The sequence below is a fragment of the Dipodomys merriami genome, unplaced genomic scaffold (genome assembly GCF_024711535.1).
Source record: "Dipodomys merriami isolate MVZ:Mamm:240054 unplaced genomic scaffold, mDipMer1.0.p SCAF_11, whole genome shotgun sequence".
In the NCBI taxonomy this organism is placed as follows: domain Eukaryota; kingdom Metazoa; phylum Chordata; class Mammalia; order Rodentia; family Heteromyidae; genus Dipodomys; species Dipodomys merriami.
Window position 1 is genome coordinate 3006618 of NW_027202382.1, and position 5546 is coordinate 3012163.

Consider the following 5546-nt stretch of genomic DNA (forward strand, 5'->3'; position numbering starts at 1 on the left):
GACCATCAGTTCCTTTCAAGTTTGTGCTGCTGTTTCTGGCCAGTGGAGTTCTCCGGATTTCCCTCAGTTCTTAGATTGCACCAACTAAGGTTATGATGCTGTCCCCAGGTGCAATAAAGAATTCAGCAAGAGGAGAAAGATAGCCTGGAGTGATCCACAAAGCTGAATTACAGTACATATTCGAAGAGGTCAGGCAGGCAGTTGGATAAGGACTCAGAGTGACAGCTGTCTGGGGATTAGGGTCCTAGTAACCAATCAGATAGTAGATATTGAGGCCCTCCCAAATGGTTTGACAACCGAGCAGTAGCTGCCAGGGTGTGGGAAGTTTGAGCTTGTGAAAGAATAAGGGCAGGGGCTGGGAATGTGGCTTAGTGGTAGAGAAGCCCCTGGTTCAATTCCCCTGTACTACATAAACTGAAAAAAACGGAAGTGGTGCTGTGGCTCAAGTGATAGAGTACTAGCCTTGAGCAAAATAAGCTCAAGAGATAGTGCCCAGGCCCTGAGTTCAATCCCCAGGACTAGACAAAAAGAAAAAAAAGAAAAACAAGGAAGAAAAGAAAGGAAGAAAGAAAAGGAAGGAAGAGAGAACGAGAAATAGATAGATGGATGGATTGGGTCACATTAATGAAAAAAAGTATGTGCAATAATTTAAAAAATATTTATGGTAAATTAGTTTGAGGCCTGAATAAATCTTCCTAATATTTGTATTACTCCAGTAAAGAAAAACACAAAGAATGAAGCTACCCACCTTTTGTGTTATCAGTGTTGTAACTGCAGAAAATTGACTGTAAATTTTTAGCCTACTATCAAAACTTAATTCTAACCTGCATGTTGGAAATGTGATTAAAATTAATAGAGGAGATGGAAAAAAGAGAGAGAGTAGAGGGAGGGAGAGAGGGAAAGGAGGGATAGCGGCAGACACCTTTTTTCCTTCCTGAATTATCCTTGATATGGGGAGGGAACTCCATCAGAAAGTAAGACCATTAGTTTAGTAACTGGTCCAGGTATGTACCATTGTTTTGTTTTGTTTTCTTTTTTTTTTTTTTTTTTTTTGGGGTCCGGTCATGAGGCTTCAACTCTGGGCCTGGGCGCTGTCCCTCAGCTCTTCAGCTCAAGGCTAGCGCTCTACCACTTGAGCCACAGCACCACTTCCGGTTTTTTTTCTTTTTTTGCTTACGTGGTGCTGAGGAATCGAACCCAGGGCCTCTGGCACACAAGGCAAGCGCTCTACCACTAGGCCACCTTCCCAGCCCCTGTTTTATTTTTCATGGATGTGGGCCATATGGACTCTTAGGAAATGAAATGGGGGAGGAGCACTTGTATTTCCTCTGCGCGTGGTCCTGTCTTCTTAGATGCTTATGCTAACACTATCACCTGTCACTCTTCATGTGGAGGTCATTTATAAGATCTCCAAATCATGTCGAGGATGTAGCTCATAGGAAAAGCACCTGCTTAACATGCATGAGGCACAGTTCTGTTTCCAGTCCTGGAGAGGAAAAAAAAACTTTTAGCAAAGTGTGTGGCTCAGACCTATGTGGGAATTGGAGGCAGAAGAATGTACAGTTTGACTCAGTGTCTGCTAAATTAGTAAAGCCCTACCTTGGAAACAAAATACAGAACAAAAGGGCTGGAATGAGGCTCTACTAGCCCTGGGCTCATTCCCCAGGCCTGAAAACAAAACAAACAAACAAAAGACCCTTTAGATCTATGATCTTGTTCTAATAGTTAATTCTTAATCCCCTCCAACCTTGTTCCCAAAGTTTTTGGTGATAATGTACTTGATGTTTTCAATGCCCTGGCTTCTCAATTAACTGACTAATTCTCCAACAATTTTATCTTCCATTCCATCTCAACCACCTACATTCTGGTACCTAAGCATAAACCTTTTAATTATCAATTACTACAATGCCACCTTAAGCTGGAGTTCAGCCTCTATTCCTACCTTTCTAGCTCAGTCCTAAATCTTATTCTAGTTCTTAGATCATGACAATGTCTAATCCTTTTCTTTCTGTGATACCAGAAATTCCATCCCAAGGACTCAAAGCTAAATTAGAAATAAGAGCAGAGTTTGAGAAAAAAGGAAGTAAAAGTTGATTCATTTTTCCAGGCAAATTAGGACTGCAATGAGCTACTGCCTCAAAAGCTGTAGTCCTAGCCAGGTGCCAGTAACAAATGCCTGTAATCCTATCTACTCAGGAGGCTGAGATCTGAGAATCTCAGTTCAAAGCTAGCCTAGGTAGGAAAAGTCCTTGAAACTCTTCCATTAACCCCAAAAAGGTAGAAGGTGGAAGTGGAGCTAAGGATTAAGTGGTAGAGCAATAGTCCAAAAAAAAAAAATGTACGATAGATTGAATCTTGAAATTATGTTTAAATCACTGAATTCATGAGTGTGTGTGTGATTGCTAGACTTTGTCAGAGAACCACGCAGACATCTGGGTACAGAGAAAAAAGAAAGGTTTATTGCTGGGAAAGGGGCCAACAAGACACCTTCTCACAAGGGAGAAGTGAGAAGAAGCACCAGCTATTGTCTGAGGTGACCTATATTACCTAGGAGGTATAGGAGGGGCTAGATGGGCCTAGGAGGCGGAGCCCCTGGTGTGGATGTGTGGACCAGGGGCTTCATCATGGCAGACTAAGATTTATGGCTGCTGTCCAAATAGTAGATAAGGGTCCTGCAACTGCCCAGACCTGAAAGTTACTCTAAGGGGCTCTTGTTGCCGTATATGGTGGTAGCTGCCCCAGAGAAGTGCTATCCCAAGGTAGAGGGCGTTGGAGGCTGATTATTTACAGCCTTTGCAAAATGGGCCTCTGTTGCCTAGGAAGGGAGCATGCCAAACTGTGGAAAGGGGAAGGAGTGCACTAAGCTATGGGAAGAGAGCTCATTTCGCTAACAGTATTGGGGGGGGGGGGGGGGGAGAGAAGGTATGGGTGTGGGTGTGTGGGTGTGGGTGTGAGACAGAGATTCAGGGACCTAGTAACTCATTTGAATCATCATGAACTTTGAGTGAACCAAAATCTGGGCTTTGTATCACATGATGACCTTTAGTTTGTTTATTTCCCAACATTTCAGGCTTTAATCTCCAGAGTTTTATCTCTTGCTGTCAGAATATCCCTTCTCTGGGCATGGAATATGGCTTAGTGGTAGAGTGCTTGCCTAGCATGCAGGAAACCCTGGGTTTGATTCCTCAGTACCACATAAACAGAAAAAGCCAGAAAGTGCACTATGGCTCAAGTGGCAGAGTGTTAGGCATGGGCAAAAGAATTCAGTGCCCAGGCCCTGAATTCAAGCCCCAGGACTGGCAAAAAGAAAAAAAGAAAAAGAAAAAAGATTACTCCTTCACTCTTATCTCTTGCTGTCCAGAGTATTCCTCACTCCCATATATAAAGAGTGACCTTGCCTGGAACTGAAAATAATGTTCTTGAGTTTCCTCATATCGGAAAGTTGTGAGAAAAGACGAAGTGAAAAATACACCAAGTTAAACTTTTGCTTAAATAATTGTATAAATAAAGCAAACTGGCAAAAAATAAAAAATAAAGCAGACTGACTAATAAAGTAATTTACTGAGTTAAAACTATCGTTGAAATTATATTTGAGTGTGTTTCTATTGCATCTGTAATGTCTTTTACTCCTGTAATATTATGACTTAAATATATCATAAGCTTTCCAGCTCCTTCGTCTCTGTCGAATTTATTTTGGCGAAACCTTGGGAAAACCTCAATTTCTATTCAATCAAGTTCCCTGCTTACTCCACCCCTGTGTTTAGCAGAAAAACACACTTAGGCTGTCTATTCTCACTCAAAATTCATGATGATTCAAATGAGTTATTAGGTCCCTGAATCTCATTACTTTTCCCAAAGCTCTCATTCTCTTCTCTTCTCTTCTCTTCTCTTCTTTCTCTCTCTCTCACTCTCTCTCTCACACACACACATATTCATGAATTCAATGATTTAAACATACCTTCAAGATGCAATCTGTTTTTTTTTTACCAGTCCTGGGATTTGCATGTGCTTCTTTTGCTCAAGGCTAGCACTCTACCACTTGAGCCACAGCGCCACTTCCAGCTTTTTCTGTTTATGTAGTACTGAGGAATTGAACCCAGGGCTTCCCGCTGCTAGGCAAGCACTCTACCACTAAGCCATATTCCAAAGCCCACAATCTATCGTATTTATTAGCCATACAACGATTCTAATTGTCCCATGTTTGGATAATAGGAATTCTTCAAAAGTTCCAGGTATACTTTTATTTTTTGCCAGTCCTGGGCTTGAACCCAGGGCCTGGACACTGTCACTGAGTTTCTCTTGCTCAAAGCTAACACTCTACCACTTGAGCCACAGTGCCACTATTGGATTTTTCTGTTTATGTGGTATTGAGGAATCGAACCCAAGGCTTCATGCATGCTAGGCAGGCACTCTACCACTAAGCCACATTCCCAGCTCACCTACCTAATCTTTATAGGAAACCTAATAACTATTCTTTTTTTTTTTTTTTTTGCCAGTCCTTGGTATTGAACTCAGGGCCCACACACTGTCCCTGAGCTTCTTTTGCTCAAGGCTAGCTAGCACTCTACCACTTGAGCCACAGCACCACTTCCACCTTTTTCTGTTTCTGTGCTACTGAGGAATTGAACCCAGGGTTTCATGCATGCTACACAAGCACTCTACCACTAAACCACATTCCCAGCCCCCTAATAACTATTCTTATTTTACAGAAAATAAAATTGAGACACCAAGAAATTAAATAAGGGCTGGGAAGGTGGCTCAGTGGTAGAGCGCTTGTCTTGCATGCCTGAGGCCCTGGGTTCGATTCCTCAGCACCACATAAGCAAAAAGAAAAAAGCCGGAAGTGGCGCTGTGGCTCAAGTGGTAGAGCGCTAGCCTTGAGCTGAAGAGCTGAGGGACAGCGCCCAGGCCCAGAGTTCAGGCCCCACGACCGGACCAAAAAAAAAAAAAAAAAGAAATTAAATAAGTTCACCTGATTCTGTGGGGGTTTTTTGTTTTGTTTTTGTTTTGCTTTGTTTTGTTGTGGGGGGGGGTCCGGTCGTGGGGCCTGAACTATGGGCCTGGGCGCTGTCCCTCAGCTCTTCAGCTCAAGGCTAGCACTCTACCACTTGAGCCATAGCACCACTTCCGGCTTTTTTATTTTCTGCTTATGTGGTGCTGAGGAATCGAACCCAGGGCCTCATGCACGCAAGGCAAGCACTCTACCACTGAGCCACCTTCCCAGTCCCTCACTTGATTCTGTTTAGCCACATGGCCACCCTTTGGCTAAAGGAAAGCAAATAACCTTGGCCAGCAGATTGTTTGAGACTTCCAAAGACATAAACATGTTACCAAAAGGAACAGAAAGGGACTAGAAATGTGGCTTAGTAGTAGAGTATTTGCCTCCCTTGCATGAGGCCCTGAGCTTGATTCCTTGGAAACACATAAATGAAAGATTAATAAAATGTAAAAAAAAAAAAAAAAAAAGAAAGGAAGAAAGAAACAAATAGCTCCTGAAAAATAAGACAACAAATAACCAGTTTTTTTAATTATTATTATTAAGTAGT